This window comes from Ursus maritimus, unplaced genomic scaffold, assembly GCF_017311325.1.
Source record: "Ursus maritimus isolate PB19 unplaced genomic scaffold, ASM1731132v1 scaffold_12, whole genome shotgun sequence".
Lineage (NCBI taxonomy): Eukaryota > Metazoa > Chordata > Mammalia > Carnivora > Ursidae > Ursus > Ursus maritimus.
Genome location: NW_024423564.1, coordinates 26,495,277 through 26,516,452, shown reverse-complemented (window position 1 = coordinate 26,516,452; position 21,176 = coordinate 26,495,277). Strand labels below are relative to the sequence as shown.

Genomic DNA, 21,176 nt, shown 5'->3' with positions numbered 1-21,176 from the left:
CCACCACAGACAATCCCCCTCACACTCGTTATTATATTCATCTAATTAGTTGGCAAATCACAGGTAGAATCTTGTTATTTGGTTCAGCTTAACAGTTTAAACCAATAATCAGCACCAACAGAAATGTTCTCTGGACATTCTTTTCCCAGTTACAGTTAATTCTGCTCCAGGAGAACTGGTCCCTTTCAAAGGTTTGCTGTTTTCAAAGGAAGACCAGGTCCTAGTTTCTGGATCTCATCCTCCACCTCACCCATGCTGCACCCCACAAGGCCCCCTGTTGGTTTCCCTGTATTTCTCTTTCCTGGACCCTCAGCCCAGCTCAGATCTCTGGAGTTGGCTCCATTTTTTTCTCATTGCTTAGACTGCATGAAGTGTCTAGGGGCACCCCCCACCTCCAAAGGCAGATGACTTTGGGGAAATTATTCACATGGAAATTAAAGATCTAGCAAGGTATTTGTGTAAACTATCTGGCCTGGTACCTTCGGAAAGTCTTCGCGGACTTCGGGAGGTAAGGGAGGGGCGCAGGGCACATACCCCAGTGTGAAGAACGCTGCTCTAGCAGAAAACATAGTCAAGCCATTACCGAAAGCAAGGAGGCAAATTGCTATTCCAAGCACATTTCATACACTTGCTTCAAAAGCTGCTTAGAGTTTTGCTGACTTGATATTCAGAAAACCCACCAGAGCCCAGAGATTTTACATTTTCTGGGTATTAAGTGCAAAATGCTTCGCAGATAATGGAGTTTGGGGGATGCCGGGGAGTGTTTTATAGCAGACCATTAGTCTGGGCTGTTGGCACATGAGCTGGAGCGGGGTTTTGAGCCGCTGGCGGTGCGCACGTCTGATAACACCTGAGTAACCTCACTCCCGGGGCATCGTGAACTCAGCTTCAAGAGTCAGGCATTCCCAGGGGCTCTGGCTAGAGGCAGGCAACACAACCAAATGACAAACTTAAACAACAGAGGAAAAGAGGCATTTGGGGGCCCAAAATTATTTTTGAAACCAGGGACCTGGACTAATTCAGAACAAGTTCTTTGTGGCGCTCCGTTTAATGAGATAAGTAATGACAAGAGTCTGGGTCCCTGTGTGGAAGGTGCGTGTCTCCTCACGATGCCGAGGAGGAGCTGGAGCCCGCCCTGGGGCATTTGCCATCTGGAGGTTGGCAATGGCAATCTCTGCAGATCCCAGCCACACACTTTCCACGACAGGTGCAGAGCCCGCCTCCTGGGCAGCCTCGCAACAGGCGAATGATCTGGAGGCGCTCACTTCCATTCACCTGCTAAGTGGCAAGACCAAGCAATGACCAAAGGCAACGTAGTCTTGCAGTTACTGTTTGACCTCGAGCATGGCGGAAGCAGAAGGAAAATGGAAATGACTCAGGCAGTATTCCGTGAGGTGGCAGAAGCAGCGTGGGAAAATACTCACATGAATCTTGCCTACTCAGCCCAACAAAAAAATCTTGTGGTTTGTTGTTGGATTCCTTCAGCTAAATTTGTCAGAGACGGAAAAAAAAAACCCCTCTCTTGGGTGAGGAAGTCTCTCCCTTCAGACAGTGCCCTACCGCTCCCCTCCTCAATGACTCATAGCACCCCTGGCCCTCTGCTTCCTTCTCTCTTTACACCTTTGGGCAGGTAAGGAGGCACGGGGAAGAGGTGTGTCAGCCTTTGTTCCTGCCCTGGACTCTTCTCTGGCTCAGCCCTGGTGGAAATGCTGCTCTGGCGTTTTAACGAACACGGAGAACCATGGCCGTGCTGGGGACCAAGCAACCCCCCTTAGCGACCATCCTGGAGGCCCCGTGAATGGTGTGCATGCAGCTTCTGTCCCCATAGCTTCATCAAATTCTGATTCTCTTTACTTCTTAATGAAATCAAATTCTTTAAAAAGCGCTATGCCTTGATTAACGCTCAATATAGGGTTGAGTGTGAGTACTGCGATACGATACAACGGTGTGGTCTTTGCAACCAGACAGAACTGGGCTCAGATCTCAGATCTGCCCCTCAGCTGTGGACTGCTGGTGAATCTCCAGACCTCCCTAGGTTTTAAAAATCTGGATGTTGCTATTAAAATGATGAGAGAAAAAGCCTGCATTAAACCAGGAGCTCCTTGAGAAATGCAAGAAGTTTTCTTTTTCTTAATAAACGATGCTTCTTTATTTTTCTCTCAGCCACTGTTTAAATAGGTAGATTATACCTGGAGAAAGATGGAACACGGTCCACTGAAGTTCCTTAATACAGAAAACTGTGTTGCCTTTTTAAGAGGCCACATTAGGTCAATATTGGTTTCTCAGCAAGGCCTGGAGAAACCATCTTAAGTGAAAGTCCTGTCATCAAAGACAAAGCAAACCTTGCAGTAAAATAGTTATCACTGGCTTTCAACCTTCAGCAGCTAAACTGCAGCTTGAGAATGGCAAACACTCAGGGCCCAAACTGAGGAATTAATCCCAGCAGGGCTGTTGTAAACCCTTTCCAGAGCACTTAGGCCTTCTCTCTGAAACATGCTGGATCTGGACTTTGAGGATGTCAAAAGAACATTTTTAAACTCGACTCATGCTCTGTGTAGAAGGTGCATCCGGGTTTGGATCCTCGGTAATGCAGGATAAAAAGTGTATTTCTTAGAGAAGGAATAAAGCAGCCCTTTGGCTCAAGTTTCCTTCAAGCCCACTGGGCCAGAGCAGGGGAGGTGGGCGTGGGGTGAGCTCTGGGGAGAATGTCCAGGGACCGCGTCACTGCTGCGATGATGGCTGGTGAACACGTGAAGACATCAATAGAGATCAAGCAGAGAGAATCCAGACAAACTTCTCCAAGAGAAGTCTGTTTCCAAATGCGGGAAGCGTCGTCAATGCTTCCTAAAGGCACCTGCCTTCTAGGCTGACCATGATCGCCAGATCTGGGTGACACCTGTGCTTGGTAATAATTAGTCCACTTTAAACCGACTCACTTTTCATGCTTAGCTGAATCCTCAACAACGATCAGGGAAATCACAGGTTTTGTATATTTTTCTAGAGTACTTGAGAGCATAGACTACTAAAATACATTTTTCACACACCTCTGAAAATAATCTTGTGTCCCAGCAGTAGGTACACTGTGCTTGTAAGACGCTTCTTTAGATGAGCAAATACATTGTCAGAGGAGTGACTATTACAGGTAGGGGGTTAATGGTTCTTTTTCTTTTTCTGTACTACTTACCAAACCTCCTCCCAACCTCTTTCTGGCTGAAGAGATTCTTAATAAAGCCCTCCCTTTTCTTTAGTATCTGTAAATGTGTTCATGTTTCGTCTCACTTAAGCCTCGCAATGTGCAGAGAGGTGGGCCTGACACACAGTAGGACTCCACTCATGGAAGAAATCAAGGCTCAGAGTTTAAATTCCTGACTCACCGACACATAGCTAGTCAGTACTAAGGCAGGAGGAAGAGCCTAAGCTTTCTGACTCCTCACTAGAGTGTCCACTCTTCCTTGGTTATATCCACTTCTCCTTAGCAAACCACAGTGGACAGGGGCCAGGTGTGTGTGTGTGTGTGTGTGTGCGTGTGTGTGTTTACGCTACTCTCATCATCATGCACCAATTTTAAAGACAGGAACTTAGGTCAAGGCCAGCTTGTCACAGAGATAGGACTTCTCTTCCAATTCAGTGGAAAACTGTGGCTTCCATTCTCTTCAAGATTTTGGTGGTTAAGGATACGTGCTTCTGAGTCAGACACACCTGGGTTTGAAACTCCGTTCCGCTGCCTAATAGTGTATGACCCTGGGAAAGTTTGTAAAAGTTGAATTTTGATGAGTTTCATCATCCGTAAAGTGGGAATAATAACACTCGATGCACGGGGTTGTTGGGGATAGTGACTGTTGAGCACTCCTACCTCCCAGGGCCGTGATTAAATGAGATAATCTGAAAGAAGAGCTTATCACTGTGCTGGGTCTAAAGGGAGTATTAAGTAGTGGCTACTATTACTTTCATCAGAAATGTCTACTGTTGATGCCTTGGCTATCTAACATTTTGAAATCAATGAGGACATGATTGAGTTTTTATAGCAGAGGCCCATCTACATACATAGGAAAACATACCTGTGATAACGGGGATGTCCATTCAAGCATTTACTATGTCCCCTCGAAGCCGCCATGGTGCTCTCTCGTCTCTCCGTCCTCATTTCAGTGACCCAGTGACCACTGCCATCCCTCCATATACCTTCACGGCTGCAAAGATGACCTCACGTTTTTATAGGGCTTAAAAACGTGCACTGACTCAGGTATACTAACTCACTTACCCTTCACGGCTGCCCGGTGTTGCCATTCTCATTTCATGGAGGAGAAAAGGCTCTCAGAAAGGTTGCATGACCTGCCGAGGTCACATAGCATGTAAATATAAAAATTGGGACGGAAACACAGGCCTTCTCATTCTTTCCAACCACAGGAGCCTCTGACAAAGCAGGAAATAAATACATGGTTGAATCTTCCTCTGACTTGCATCTCCTCTTCCTGGTACATAATGTCATAAGCTTCTGCAAAAAGTTACCCAGTGCACTCGGCAGCGGGAAGCACCCCCTCTTCGACTGACACTGATGCAGGAAGCTGTCCTTAACTACGACTGGACCGCCGTTGGCTGGTCATGGTTTTATCCCTTTTATTTAAACAGGGAATTCAGGCCGCTGGAAGTGAGCATTTTCTAAAAAGGAAAACTGAGTCATTTGTTTTTCGCTGATTTCCATTCTAACCTCCTTCTGCGTTGATAGATGGCAAATAGCTCCCAGACCTTTCGGTGACTCATCCGCACATTGGCAGCTTGTCCGAGGTTCCAGTTCAGTCTCGGGATACTAATTTCCTGTTTCCTCCCCATTTCAGAAAGCATCACGATAGACTGTGAGCATGCAAAAGGAGGAAAAGCTGGGTTGGCTTTAGAAACCGCTGTGCCCTTCGATTGTGAGATGAGATCTCTGACTGAGATCCTGCGCGCAAATGTATCACTGCCATCTTTTTCAAAGGTCAGGTAGAGCCCCCTTCAAAGGTCTCTGGGTCCCAGACTTCACTACACCTCCGAGAAAAAGTAAGGGAAGCCAAGATGGGAGAGAGGAGGTAAATGGGGAGAAGAGAGCAGATGGGGGAAGGGTGTAACTTTAGGTCCATGTCCCAGTGCCTCAGCCCAGGGTAGGGCAGATCACAGGAATACGGAAGCCAATGGAAAGGTCCTCCTCGCTCCTCTCCTCCCACAAAGACCTCACAGCCTGAACCACCATTTGAGTTGAGCATTTCTGCAACACTGTTTACCAACTTGCTGCCCACTACAGAGAACTCTTATGTGGGCAAATGATCAGCAGTATTCTCTCTTGATTAGATTATGAGTTCTATTTGAAGTTGTTTTAGTGGAGTCTACATTTTACCTTCATTCAGATTAAAGGGTAGAACTTGTAAAAACACTCCCAGTAGCTTTGATAAGACAGTTTAATTCATTGGGTTTGAAAACATTGACTCCGAGACTGAATTTCAACCAGGAATAAATGTCTCCAAGGGGCAGATGCGGTCCCTGGTGTATAAATACACTTGTTAGAAAACAGGTTAGAAAAACAGTTTAATACACGCCTAGCATGGGAACAGTCCCATGCTAGCCTACGTTGTTAAGCTCTTCCATAAGTTTCCTTCGGATACTGGAAGTGAAAAACAAAACAAAACGGAACAAAGCACAACCCAGCACGGTCTTCCTGTCGGTGTCACATCCCCTGCATCGGAATCAACGAGGAGCGGCTGTGAAGCATGCGGATTCCCAGGCTTTGTGGCTGAGCCACTCTGAAAGTCTCTGGGGGTGAGGTCTAGGAATCCGTAGGCTTCACAAGCTTTCCAGGCGATTCTGATGCACCTAGCATTGGTGAAGCACCGCGGAGATCAGAAAGACAGGCCATTCTTCCACTGGGGGACGAGGGCTGCCTTCAGGCCCCGTCGTCCAAGTTCCGTTAATGCTCGCAGCTTTAGGATTGCTACGAAGAAACCGCTGTTGTAGGAGCCACCAAGGATGGAACTGATTTACACCAAGAAAATATAACACTGGCTTCCATTACATCACCGGCAAATCTTTGGGAACTTTTTTTTTAAAGATTTTTTATTGGGGGGGAGGGGCAGAGGGAGAGAGAATCTGAAGCAGACTCCTCACTGAGCTCCAGCCCGACAGACAGCTCGATCTCACGACCCTGAGACCACGACCTGAGCCAAAATAAAGAGTTGGACACTTAACCAACTGCACCACCCAGGCACCCCAGTCTCTGGGAATTTTAACTTACTGAATCATATAACTCAATTCTGGGATCTTATATGTGAACCTTTTACTGGAAGGGATGGTTATTGATCCATTTTTAAGTCAAGGGAAAGAACTCCGTAAATATAAAGAATGTTTTATGACAACAGGAGCCTATTCTTTCTGCAATCTTAGATTGTTAGCACCTGGAATCTTTTAATTAAAACACATTTTTTTAAGATTTTATATTTTTAAAGTAATCTCTACACTCAGTGCAAGGCTGGAACTCACGACCCTTACATCAAGAGTTGCACACTCCACCGACTGAGCCAGCCAGGCACCCCACAAAATTTTTTTTAATTACAAAAGAGGTCATGCCTGTCCGGGTTAAATCAATAATCTGGTGGGCTCAGGTGACAAGTGAAGCAAGCACAGCTGTGGCTTTGTCAGCATTCTAGTTCCTTCCAATCGCTGGGCTTGAGCAAGGACTGCCAATGCCCCTCCGGTGAGCCTCCATCTCAAACCAGTTCACCGAATTATAGAACCAGTTACCAAGGGTTGTCTACACGACAGGCCAGTATGCTGGGTACTGTGGATAGAATTAGACATAATATTAAAAAGAGGGCCTCTCAACCCTTAGCTGGGCGTCAGAATTACTGGTAAAGCTTTTTCAAAATATTGCAGAATGGGCCCACCCCACATCTATTGAATCGGAACCTTTGGGGGCAACATCCATGTTTGAATGCACAAACCGCCCCAAGTGGGTTTAATGCAAGGCCAAGGCTCAAGACCACGGTGCTAAAAACCCTACCTTCTGAGAATTTTTAGTCTATAATGGATGATGCTGATATAAATACATCTGGCAGGGGACATGTATTAAGAACACATGAGAGACAAAACACAACAACGAAAGATAACATCAAATCCGACTTAGAAACAAGCGCATAGATGGGAGGATAAATGCAGAATTGGCAGTGGCTAGCGAAACACAGACAGATCTCTGGGCAGATTCTATCGCATCGGGTTGATGGGAGGAGCAACAGATTCTGCTGTTGGTGTTTTTGGAATTTCAAATTAAAAGCTTATAGTCAAAAACTGGTTCTAGTTTAGAAGGCAATGCTTTAACTTTTTCACAATTCTAATGTATTGGAAGTTACAGAAAAATTGCACCAAGTATCCAGAGTATATGCAATTTGTATTGAGATGATACGGTCTTCAATTTCTATTGTAGGGCAGAGCTACAAATAGCTGAGTTCTGCATAAGACGGAGTATGTTATCCAGGAAAAATGAAAGACTAAAACAGATATGCACATTATGTCCATGTTTAAATGAAATCCAGGCAGTCGTATAGCAAGTGAAAAGAAATCGAGGCTTGGCCATCTGGCTGACGAGAGGTTCTCTGGAGGGCATTCTGGGAATGCATTTCTCTTGGCAGTTGCTCTAGTGGACGCAAGTCAGTTCTAAGCAGATTTCCTTAATCCTCAGCTCTAACTGGGTCAGTGTCATCTGATTTTAAGTATTATTACAGGAGACATATGCACGATGATTACCGAAAGGGCTACAACCACCTTGCCTGGGGAGTTGCTTTTTCTTTGAAAATGTTCAAAAGACCCAATTCACATACGTGGACAAGTCTCCGGTGAGACCACCACTATTTTCGGGGCAGGAACAAACTGAGGTGGCCCTCAGATGACAAACATGCCAAAACTTCCATTGAGGGTGGGTTTTTTTTGTTTTGTTTTTGTTTTTTGAATAGGCTGCTTAGGAAAAATGCTTAATTAGCTTACCTTATTCTCTGTATTGGTTCAGGAAGATTCTGTTGCGTAATTTGAGGACATGGACTTGAAGAGAATTTTCAGAGTTGGGAGGATAAACATTTTGTTTTTGAATCAGAAAATCTAAACAAAACAGTCAATTGTGTGGTGACCCCTTACCAGAGACAACTACCAGCAGGTGGGTCAGCGACACCATTCCAAAGTAGCTCGTAGGTGCTACTCACTGATTTAGGATCATGTCCCTGTACTGGGCCATCTTACTGGATTCTCTTCCTCTTTGTACTTTGTTGGTGATTCTCTCTGAGGTTTTAGGTTTACAATCAGATTTCATCCACAAATAGTGATCATTTTATCTCGTCCTTGCTGAATTTTTTATCTCTACATTTTTTCTCTTAATTGTGTTAGCCAATATTTCTAGTACAATGTTCAATGGTAAATAGTAGTAGTGACAGGTGCTTACTACGTTTCTCTATATCAGGACACCTTTGGTGGTGTTCATCCATTAAATATGATGTAGACATTTAGGCTGCCACCCCGCTCCAACCCCAAATACAATTACGTGAATAGATTCTATGTTACAAGACCATCCATACATTCCTGAAATAAACTCCAGAGTTCACAAATGTAAGAGGCAGTCTACTGGCTGGGCCTAACGAAGCCATGGTACCATTTCTCAAGTAAATGAGCTAAGGAAGGGAGGGTCTTATTCTGTTTGCTTTTGAGGTCTCTAGATTGAAAATTCATCACAGGAAACACACTTTATCCATCTTGGTATCCCTAAATATTCATTACCCGAGTGTGCACCATAAGGAGTATATTTAAATGCCCTCCCATCTTTGTAATAGAGTCTTCACATCCTGAGGCCAGATTACTTAGAATTCCCCAAGCCCGCAGATCCCAGTTTTCACGCACCTGCACAGTTCACTAGCCACAAGGGCTACTGGTAGTCCATGGGCTTCTAAGCTCGAGACCATTGCTCTTTTCCATCAGATGGATCGCCCTGCCCATTTGTAGTAAGTCAGCTTCCAGCTAGTGATTTTCACAATAGAAAAAGCAGCATCTCTTCTTGATCAACGGCCTTCAGAAGCTGGCGAGTGTCAGCAGGCTGAGGATTACAAATAGGATGAGATGCCAGGGACCCCAAAGGCAGAATTTCCCTGCTTGTCTCAGATTATACAGGTTAGGGTACTGGGAGTGGATAGGGAGACCAGGCAAGAAAGAAGGAATGACAGCAAGGAACGATTGACATTTACGAGTGAGAGAAGACAAATATGTCCATTTACTGGTTAATTCCATTATATTCTCTGGCTTGGTTGTATTGGCATGTTAAAAGACATGGGAAGGTATATTAAAGTGCAGAGATACTTACACCTATTATTGAATGGTAAGATTAAGAGCCCCGACTTTGTAATCTCACAACTCTATGCAGGAGTCCTGGCTGTGTTGATTACTGGTCATGTGATCTTGGGCAAGTGTCTTAACTAAGCCTTAGTTTCCTCTTTTGTAAAATGGGGATAACACGCCAACCTGTTTCTTATGCATATGTGGATAAAATGAGAGACTATATATAGAGTACCTACCAGCACCTGGCATGTGATGGAGGCTCAGTCAATGTTAGCTACCATGATCTTTCTATTTAGGTTTCCTTAAGTAATAGGACAAATATTTCACACAGCGAGGACTAAAATCAAAACTCCAAAGCAAAGAGGGTGGGCTATTCTTTTACCTCTAGTTCTTAATGCCATTTAGAATGATAATATAACTTCCCATGAAATGTACTGCATCTCACAGCCAAAGGAAGTATGATTCCAAATATTGAAAACCAAGTGAATGGCTCACAGATTTGAAAAAAAACCCAAGAGACCATGATTTCAGAGGAGCCACGAGTCCTTGAAATGGGTTGTAAAAGTGCAACCTATGTATACACTGTATGTATGTATGGCTATAACCAAGCCATAAAGAACATTTACTAGAGGCAAATATGATACGATTGGACTAACGTGGACATTTAGGCTATCTTGGCTATCGTTTAGACACATTAGCCAAAAGCTAGAAGAGAGAATTCCCGTAGGTAAAAATGGCACTTATTGGAATAGCAACTGAAATATTCAACTCACACTCTGACCCCTTCATCATATTCAGGGGTCAGCAAACTATTTTCTGTAAAGGGACAGATAGGAAATATCTTAGGCCTTTCATGGGGTTCTGTCCTAACTACTCAACTCTGACACTGCAGCCACAGACACTATATAAATGAATGGCATGACTGTGTTCTAATAAAATTTTATTTACAAAAACAGGTGGCAGACCAGATGTGGTCTGTGGGCCACAGCTTGCTGCCCTGCTCTAAACCATATATTATACTCTAAATAACACGACTTACTCAACTGTTCAAAAACAAGCTTAAATTAACCTGATCTCTGTACTAGTTAACAATTTGTGCACTGTCCACAAAGAAGACATATAATTATATACGATGTATAATTGATACATATATAATATACGTAATTGATCTAAATATATGACAAAGTTCTAAGTGTCTTATATAATTGTAAAAAAGCTTAAAACTGTATTGTGTTTGTTTTTATGCCCACGTTTCAGTTGTTGACAGTTTTGTGTCCCTTGACAATAAAAAAAATAGTTAATCTGGTTTTTGAATTGTGAGGTTCAAAGAAGTCAGACTATTCAGAATAAGGTTTGATGGCTTTAAAACACTAGGACTTCATCCTCTCCCAATATTTCTGCTTTGTTGTGCATGCAGTGTGATTTTTAATCTGTAATCTAGTTCTGAAACTTTTCACCATTATATAAAATATTTAAGTTGTGAGCACAGAATTTGATTGGAAATTTAAAATTTACAAACGTTGAAGACTAAGTGCCAAAAGACAAACTATCAGCATATTTTAAAATCCAACTAATGAGGGGCACCTGGGTGGCACAGCGGTTAAGCGTCTGCCTTCGGCTCAGGGCGTGATCCCGGCGTTATGGGATCGAGCCCCACATCAGGCTCCTCCACTACGAGCCTGCTTCTTCCTCTCCCACTCCCCCTGCTTGTGTTCCCTCTCTCGCTGGCTGTCTCTATCTCTGTCAAATGAATAAATAAAATCTTAAAAAAAAATAAAAAAAAAATCCAACTAATGAGATTTAACTAAACCACATGATTCAGAAACAGGCTTAGGTGCATCTTTATGCAATCCAGGTGACTGACATTGGTAAATATTGTAATTCTGGTATAAAGATACATAAATATAGTTGCTAGCTATTATAAAAAATATTTGAAAATGAAGCTGTCAATTGTCATTTGGAGGATAGAAGCTTATGTTTAACAGCAGACAACTGTTAAAAAAAATCCTGTCATCTCTTTTTACAAGTACATAATTTATATTAGAGATTTTTTTAAACCACTGTAGCCAGAGACATTATTTCTAAAAACACACACTAAGTTCCACTCTAGAAGGAAAAACTGCATCTTACTGATTGTATTATCGATTTGACAGCTGTACCTTATTGAAAATAGATTAAAAGAGAGCACTTTATGGGAGTAAAATAATCAATGGAATTAAAAAAATTTTAAGTTGGCATGTTGTATTTGTAAGTTTCAAAACATAAAGTGTAATGATGTCACTCAAGAGGCAGATAGAATGTCATTGCATGTTTTAACTGCAATGTTCTCAGTGCCCTGAAAGCAATTCAAGAATTTGAAGTTGAGCAGGTCTAGATATTTACTCATTTTTTTAAAAGAACATCTTGGTCCAACGCCAGAAACCTGTTGTTTTCTGAAAAAAGGAATGAATGTCAATTAAGTTTTTACAAACACAACTTGAAGGGCATTTAATTAATAGCCACGTTTGAGTTCAGAGACGTATAACCTCATAAATCCATAGAGAGCTCACTGAAGTTTGTTGAGAGGTAGAGGCAAAGTAAATGGAACAGTACCTGACCTAATAAATTCTCAATTTATTTTAGCTATGTATTCTGATCAACATTTCTAGTAGTGTACACTATATTATGGGATAGTGGGACTACCACAGTCTTAGAAGTCAGACCGGCCTGGGTTCACATTGTGATAAAATGAAATTACTTAACCTCCCTCGGATGGTTTCACCATGGGCAAAATGGTGATATTCCAGATTCTAGAAGAACACCTGCAAAACTGGTCTTAATTTACATTTCTGGTGTCTGCCATTTCTCTCATTGAAAGGCCTTGCGAAAAGTAGTCTATCTACAGGGAGAATTACAGGTCTAATTAGATTTTAGAAGAAGTTAGTCAGGGGTTTTTCAGACATTTTTCATCTTGAGGGAGGAATGATGTTTTGAGTTCTTGTTCTGCAAGCAGGTATATAATGTCATAAAGAAAAGAGAAGAGAGAAAAGAAGCAAAGCGAAGAGAAGAGAAAAGAAGAGAAAAGTGCTGTCAACTTTAAATATCAAAATCAAACTTGGGTAGTCCTTGACAAAAAAAGTCCTAGTTGACAGATGGACTCACTCTCAGAACAATTATAGAGAAATATTTAATGTTTTTAAACAGGTTTTCTGTCTAAAAGATGCATAGGAATTAGTGAATACTCTTTTCTGCTTTAGATAAAAACTGTTACCTATTCAATAGAAATACTTATCCCTAAAATTATAATTAAAGATTAAAAGTACACTTCGAATGAAATGGTAAATTTATAATACGAGTGTGTATTTAAATTAATGTAATAAACAGCTATAAAACACACTAGTTTTAGTTTGGGTTCTTTTTAAAAACACATTTAGTTAAAAAAAAAACAAACCTTGTTTCTGTGAAATTACTTTTATGAAAATTGCAACAAATATTTCCAGAATACAAATTCAGAGGAGTGAAATTGTTGGATCAAAGAGTTGTCATGATTTCAATAGGCAGATATTGATAAATCAACCTCAGAAAAGCTGCACTAATTCACACACCAACCAAATGCAGTGTGCCCTGAACCCAAAGGCTTTTGCCAACTCACGCAATCTGCTATTTTCAGTTACATTCAACCACAGTGAGAATATATCCCATTAACTGCCTCAGATGCCTTCTTATCTGATCAACTCGTAAATGCGCTATAACATTCATCCTGTCCAAGTCAGGTTGAAGAGTTCAGTTTCAAGTAACAAACACCATCCTCCCCATTGGTTGTTCCCTTCCAGGCTTGCTTTCTTCTCTTTCCTATCAAGTCTGGACCCAAGGTCCATGCTTTCTCAAACTAGAACCTTCAGCTCCTTCCAACCTGGTCCCTTCTTGTAGCTTCTCCCCTAAAAAAATTCCTGTTCCTGGAAAATTCCAGCTCTCTGCTCATGCTGCCCTTTCCTGCTGGAAAACATCAAACAAGTCTGTGCCTTGGCACCATTCTGGCTTTGAACTTCAGCTGCCCTTCTCCCTGTGGCCAGGTCCTTCTCCCACATCTCTGGGGCAGAGGTGTGCAGACAGGAGGCCATCAGAATCAGCTGTCAGTCTTCATGTCATCTGACCTTCTTCCTTACCTGACACTGCCGACCTGTCTCCCCTGGGCTTCCAGGGCACTGCGCCCTCGGTTTGCCTTCCCAGGTCCTTCCCAGCCTCTGTGGACCACTCTAAAGGAACTGACTGCTGGTGGTCGGGCCACAGTCACCAACCAAAGCACATTTTTTTTTAGCATTTTTTAAAAGGTTTTATTTATTCATTATTTGAGAGAGAGAGATTGAGAGAATGAGTGGGAGGAAGGGCAGAGGGTGAAGCAGACTCCCTGTGGAGCAGGGAGCATGACGTGGGACTCGATCCCAGGACCCGGGGATCATGAATGAGTCGAAGTACATTCTTAAAGTTCTGAAGGACAAACTTAGAGCGCAGTGGGTCAGAGTACAGACTCCGAGCCCAGCTGCCAGGTTGAGCTCAGCTCTACCTCTTTGGCGCGGGCAATGTCACCAGCCCTAAGTGTCTGCATCTGTCAGAAAAGATTATGATTGTATCTGTGATGATGTGTGGCCGACATGATCTCATCATGAACAGTTCTCAGAATGATCTGGTCTGTAATAAGCACTTGAAAAATGACATTTCTCCTTCCACCATGTGAAAATAAAATGTCTGATTGGAAACCAGAAAGAAGGTTCTCGCCAGATGTGGAATCTGCAGACACCTTGATCTTGGATTTCCAGATGACAACGTGAGAAATAAATGTCTGTTTTCTAAGAAAAAAAAAAGTATTACTATACATAATTGGGAGCCCTAAATAATAGGATAGTGAAATAAGCACAGATGTAGGAAACAGACGGGGTTCAAATTCTGACTGAACAATTTACCAGGGCACGATATGCGGCATTGTGTGACACGGAGCTTTTCCTCCTGGACTGTGTGTTTAATGAAGCGAATTCCCGCTTTTTCATATTACAGTTGTTCAATGAACTAAAATCAACGAATTAAGTACTAGTGCAATGCCCAGAACAGAACAAGTAGAAATTTGCTGGGTTTTTTATTGTCCTTTTTAGATCCTGTGATTACTGATACTATCCGTAGATAGTAAGCTGATCGAACTTAACAAACAGGGTTCTACTTTAAATATATATTGGGATTTAACTCCACTAGTGTATAAAACTGCAGTTCACAGTGGAGACATTTCCATCCTATCTCCAGTGAATGAAATGGCACATTTTAAAGAAATAAAAAGTATACATGTATATGTGTGTATGCGTAATGAGCCAGACAGATCACAGCCAAAAGCATTTATGAAAAAAAAAACCCTATAAATTTCAGAAGTATAGTTTGACCCTTTTTGAGCAGTTAGACCAATATACTTTGTGGAACCAGAAGTTCTAAAGAATTTTCACTTTACACAACACATATGTTAGTTGGTGTTGATTCATGACAGAATTTCCAGCCTGTTTCCTTAGGGCCCTGCCAGTACGTATTAGATAAATCAGTGTTACTGGCCCTTCTGATACTTGTAACATTTGATTAATTCATTATCAACCCATATTTGTACAAACCTTCGGGCTGTAGTTAAGTCATTATGACTCCTTTTGTATACCTACAACGAACTGGTTATTTTTTAAATTATCCACTTTTTGGAAAAATACAAGTCATGACTATTTTAGTTTCAATATAAACATTTGCTTCTATTCTCAAACTTTGTATACAGGAAAATTCCTCTCTCATTCCTGGGAAAAAATGGTATTTAATCAAATCTGACTTTTCCAAATGTAAAAATAGAACTCCCTGAGGGCCAGGCAGCTTCTGATAGTATTAGGTTATAAGCTCCACAAGGACAGGAAGTATTTTTTAATTTCTGTTTTGTCTGTGTTATCTGGTATAGTGGATGGCACAGGGTAAATTGTTGAATCGAGTTACAAAGAAATGTATACAATGTAACCTAAAGCTGTCTAAAATATACAAAAATCATGCTCCCTCCAGAAGTGTGGACGTTTCCACCTGCCGAGGCTCAGGAACTCAAGCCCAGGAGGATGGTGTATATTTCTTGCGTTGTTGTTCCAGTTCTGCCCTGGATCTACAAAATATTCCTGGAGCGACACTTATGCCTTCCGATTTCCCCCTTGTCAGTCCCATGTGGCCTAGAAAAGCTCTTCGAGAATCCCATGATGAAGACAAAGGCAAAGTAGACTGTGCGGGTACAGATATAAATGGATTACCAACAAAAGGACCAATGGAAACTTCTGGTAAAAAGACCGAAGTGATTGTTTCAAAGGATCTCATTGTTTTAAAAATGGACCTGATAATATGAAGCACCTTGCTTGTAATTGTCTCTGACCTTTTTCTCTGAGACCAGAGAAAAAGTTCTGCTAGTAACTCAGAACCCAAAAATCCTCGGGCCTCTAGCTTTTGAAACGAGCCTCTGCATTTGAGCAGAGCACAGTGTGACTGCGGAACAGTGCGGTGAGACCGCAGGGAAAGGAAAGGGGGTTTGGGGAGATGATAAGCCTTGAAACATGAAGATATAATTACCGACCAATACAACAGAGCAGCTTACTTAGGAGAGGAGTGGTTACTGCTTCTTGCTCTGAGGAAAATAGAAAAGACAGGGGGATAGGGGCCACTGTTTTGAAAAAGGGAATACCTTTTACAGAAATATCTAATGTATATTATAAAATTTTAAAAATGAAATAGATTTTTGTATATCTATGAACACAGCAACACAACAGTAACATCACATTCAGGCTCCGAGGAGGGTGGGAGAGCGGGAAGCAGGGATAAAGACCCCCCCACCCCCGGCAGGGAGCTCAGAGCACAGGACACAAGCTAGGTCAGCAAAGGATGCTGCGTGGGTCGCAGAGCGGCCGGACTAGCATGAGGTTCCTCTGCTCCCCGCTGATCGTGCAAACAGGGCTACATCTGTCCAAGGGGAAGAGTTCACTTACCTCAAGGCCTTCATGAGCTTAGGCCCGAAAGTCAGAAAAGGTTTTACAGGTGATTTCAACCAACATCTTTCCCCCAGAAAGATTTCTCACCAAAATATGCTTAAGAGGCAGGCGGTCACCTAGTTTTGGCTTTGCATGTGTTCTCAGTGACTGAGAAATCATGGGGTCACACGTTCCATTTAGAACTATTCTAACTGCAAAATGGCACCCTTATATTTTTGCGCAGCAACCTGAGTGCTATGAGTCCCAGCCTTTGGTTCCCCTTTCTCCCTAAAGGAGCAGACAAGCACTGTCACTTTAGTCCCTTCCCACTCCAGGATGTAAGGACGGCTGTCATGTCCCCCTGTTCCCTTGTTCCCAGGCCAGGCCCCCCCAGGTCAGTGCATTCCAAGTGCTCCATCCCCACTGCCAACAGGTATTATGTCTAAAATATTTTAAAACTATGCATTTCATTATTACATATCATACTTCAAATATTATGTGATTTCAACAGAGTTGGCTAACATTGGGGAAACCCTGAACAGCTCTGAGTACATTATTTTATGAGTAGCCTTTTCAGATAATAGCTTAGCCCAAATAAGATTACAGGCTTTAAAAAATTCCCTTTGAAATTAAATTTAGGTCAAACAAAGGGAAGTAGTGAGGAAAGAAAAGACTTATTCAATGGGTAACCAAAAGAATTTGCAACTAACACAACCCACTCAACTCCCTCATGCTAGGAGATTTTTGTCTTTATCACATGAAGTCTTTATAGGATCCTAAATACTTTAGGGCTTGCTCTAGAATGGGTCCTAATTTCCCATGATAGCTAGAAGCACTTTGCTATTTACAAAGCTAATTATAAATATTCAGTTAAATGTTTAGGCCCACATTTCCAGAGTGTCCCTCGAATAGCACTAGGTTTACAGTAGGATAAAGTAGTTGCGGACAATCAGCCTGTAAGGCCGGTGCTGGATGTTAAGGTTTTCCTAAGTTTAAATTCAAGGGATTCATTCATTCATTCATTCATTCATTCATTGAAAGAGAGCAGGGAGTGGGGGACGGGCAAAGGGAGAGGGAGAATCCCAAGCAGGTTGCACGCCCAGGGTGGAGCCCCACATGGGGCTTGACCTCACAACCCTGAGATCATGACCTGAGCTGAAATCAAGAGTCAGACAACCGAGTCACTCAGGCGCCCCAAGGCTTTATTTAAATGAATAAAACTTCTGCAATATATAGTGTGCACACATAGACACACACACACACACACACACACACACACAGAGGTGTGGACTTTGAGGTCAATTAAATCATAGAATATACCTTCTGCAGGGCTGGGATCCTAGGAGGAAGAACGCAGCCAGGAGAACAGGACTGGAGACGTCTGGTGGAAGAGTGAAGGAGAAACAAAAGCGTCAAAAACAGCATCTCACGGGTCCAAGTGCTACCTTCTTTTGCTGGCTGAACTTAAGGGAAAGCTCAAAACGTCTGCTCTGCCTATGGAACAACTATATCAATGTGCCTTAAAGCGCATTTGTAAAAAATAACGAGAATCAGTAAGACCGGGTTGAATGTCTAGATCAGTTTGGAGAGAACTACTATTTTCATATTTCGAATCTTCCAATCTGCAGAAATGGAATATCCTTCTATTCATTTAGGTCTTTAATTTATATAAAAAGATTTTGTGTATTTCAGTATAGAAATAAACATCTCTATACATCTCTCCTTAGATTTCCTAGTTCTTTGATGTTCTGAATGTTATTTTAAATGATGTCATTTCATAAATTCCCTTTTCTATTTGCTTTTGATTTATAAATATTAGTGACTTTTGAGTGAAGTTCTAAGCAGTTTGTTACATTTACCTACTAATACTAATAGTTGGTAAATTCATTTGGATTTTCTATGTACATAATTGTATCATCTGCCAACAAATGACTTTTCTTTCTTTTCAGTCTTTACTGCCTTTCATTCCCTTTTCTTGCCTTATTATATACGGCAAGAATCTCAGTATAATGTTGAATAGAAGTAGTGATTGTAGGGATCCTTGCATCATTCCTGTTCTCAAGGGCAAAACTTCCAGTATTTTACCACTAGATATGTCTGCTGTGGACTATATCTCTTATCAGTTTACAGAAGTTCTATTCACAGTTTACTAAGTTCTTATCATAAATGGCTGTTAAATTTCATCAAATCCTTTTTCCAATTTGCATCTGTTGAGATAATTACATTTTTATCCTTTTATAAAAATTAACGTGGCAAATTACACTGATTGATTTCTCAAATGTTAAACCACATTTGCATACATGGAGAATTAACCTCGCTTGGTAGTGATATATTATCTTTTGTATATATTGAAAGTCACTTTCCTATATATTGTGATGTCCTTGTCAGGCTTTTGCTATCATGGTTCTGTTGGACTTAGTTTGGAAGTATTCCCTTTTTTAATTTACTGGAAGCATATGTATAAAATTGAGGTAATATCTTTCTTAACTGTTTGAGAAAACTCATTGGTAAGGTTCTATATTTTCTTTGTGTAAGGGCTTTTCATGATTGATTCAATTTCCACTAAAAGAAGAAACTCTCCAGATTTTCCATTTATTTTGTCAGCCTAATTTTTTGAAGAATGTGTCCGTATTCAGATTTTCAAGTTGATATTGTGTTCATTATATCATCACATCTTTTCACTGTAGAGTCTCCAATGTTACTATATTTTTCATTTCTGGTGTTACTTTTTTCTCTTTTCTTACTGATGTCTTTCCAGGGGTATGTCAGTTTTCTTAAACTTTTCAGAGAACCAGCTTTTAGTTTTATTGTTTTTCGTTAGCTTCATTTTCTATTTCCCTGATTTCCAATCTTTGTTTCCTTCTCATTCTTTGCTTTTCTCTCCTTGCTTCTAGAGATGAAGTGTAAACGATTTTAACCTTTCAACTTTCATAGTAAATATAGTTGAGGCTATAAATTTCTAAGCATCGCCTTAGCAGCTGCTGCCCGCAATGTTTGATATAGCACATCTTCATTTTCATTCAGCTTGCAATATTTTCTAATGCCTGTTATTTCTTCTTCGATCCATGGGTTATTTAGAAGTGTGTTCTGTTGAATTTGCATTTGAGGATTTTCTAGTGATCTTTTGTTACTGATTTCTAGCATAATTTCCCTGAAGTCAGAGCATATGTTGAATTATTTCGATCCTTTGAAATGTTTTGAGGCTTTCTTTATGGTCTTTTTGTCAGTTTTAGTAAATTTTAAATACGGGCTTAAGTGAAATATGAATTCTGTCGTTGACAGTATCCTCTACATATCAATTAGGTCCATTGTGTTTACTGTGTCCTCCAGATCTATATTTTTACTACTTTTTTGTCCGTTTGTTCAGAAGTGCGTTAAAGTAGCCCTTAGGATTGTGGATTGTCAGTTTCTCTTTTTCGTTGTCTGTTTTTGCCTTATACATTTGAAACAATGTTATTGTGATTATGAAATCTCCCTTGTAAACTGACTTACCATTTCAGAATATCCCTCTTCATCCCCAGTAATGCTTCTTGACTTCAGTCTGTTTCATCCGGCATTAGTCTAGCTGGGCCAGTCTTTTCATCATATCACATTGCATGTTTTAGCTTTTGCCATCCTTGTACTTTCGGTGCACTTGTACTTAAGATCTGCCTCTTGCAATTCGGACGTACATGGGTTTTATTTTCTTCCCAGTCTGACATTAGCATATTACTTGAAGTATCCAATCCATTTTCATTTAATGTAATTCATGATTTAGATGATTTGATATCTACCATCTTACTACTTGTTTTCTGTTTGACCCACTCTTTCATTTATCTTTTTTTCTTCTGTCTTGTCTTCTTTTGGATTACTCAAATATTTCATTTTCTTCTCCTTTTAATGTACTCTTTTTGATATTACAACACATATCTGGGTTAAATTTAATACTAATTATTGTATTTACCACTTCCTTGATAATACTAGTACTTTATACTTCCATGTTTTTCACCTTTTCCAATATTCTTATCATGTCTTCTAACTCTACATAAATTTTATTTTTTTAAAAGATTTTATTTATTTGAAAGAGAACAGCCAGCAAGAGAGGGAACACAGCAGGGGGAGTCGGTGAGGAAAAGCAGACTCCCTGCTCAGCAAAGCAGGGACCCCTGGATCCTGACCTGAGCCAAAGGCAGCTGCTTAACTGACGGAGCCACCCAGGTGCCCCTCTACATTCGTTTTAAACTTCACGTTACTAGCATTGTTTTGTAACAGTCAATATTCATTTATATTTACTTTTTTGTAAAGGTTTTCATTCTTTGCTACATTTCTGCATTTCTATTTGGGATCTCTTCCCTTCTGCCAAAAAACCTCTCTACAGAATTTCAATTAATGCAGCCCTCCTAATAACGAATTCTTTTCTGTTTGTAAAAACATCTACATTTCAGAGGATATTTTTACTCTACATAGAACTTTGGGTTGACTTTTTCCCCCCAGCACTCTAAAGAGGTCTTTAATGATGTCTCTGATGAGGTACAAATGCTTCCTTGCCTACACTGATAACGGTGGCATAATGAAAATACTAAAATTGCTTACTGCAGTGATTTTAGGATTTGCAGCACCTAGAAACATCTTCTTCATTTTAAATTCAAGGCCATAGAATTATGATCAGAGCTTGAAGTCTTTACAGATCATCTAGCCCAACTTCCTCCCTAACACTAATCCTTGTAGGAGGGTAGTTTTGCCTTAAACACTTTTCCAGTTTTGAGGAATTCACCAAATCACAAGATCATGCATTCCATTTACAAAGGTTTACTCATAAATGGCTTCCTTAGAGAGTACTGAACAAAATCTGCCTCTGTTTCACTCTGTCAT

The 21,176-nt window shown here is 41.0% G+C and overlaps 1 protein-coding gene across 1 annotated transcript in view; it reads right to left on the bottom strand.

The window, feature by feature from the left end:
- ABCA4 (ATP binding cassette subfamily A member 4) overlaps positions 1 to 4,689 on the bottom strand; it is a 133,515-nt gene extending 128,826 nt beyond the window's left edge. The window contains exons 1-2 of the mRNA XM_040627018.1: positions 4,259 to 4,689; positions 4,059 to 4,187 (exon numbers count right to left, since the gene is read on the bottom strand). The gene's annotated coding sequence lies outside the window, so the exon portion shown is untranslated. The remainder of the gene's footprint in view (positions 1 to 4,058; positions 4,188 to 4,258) is intronic.
- Between the last annotated feature and the right edge of the window lie 16,487 nt (positions 4,690 to 21,176).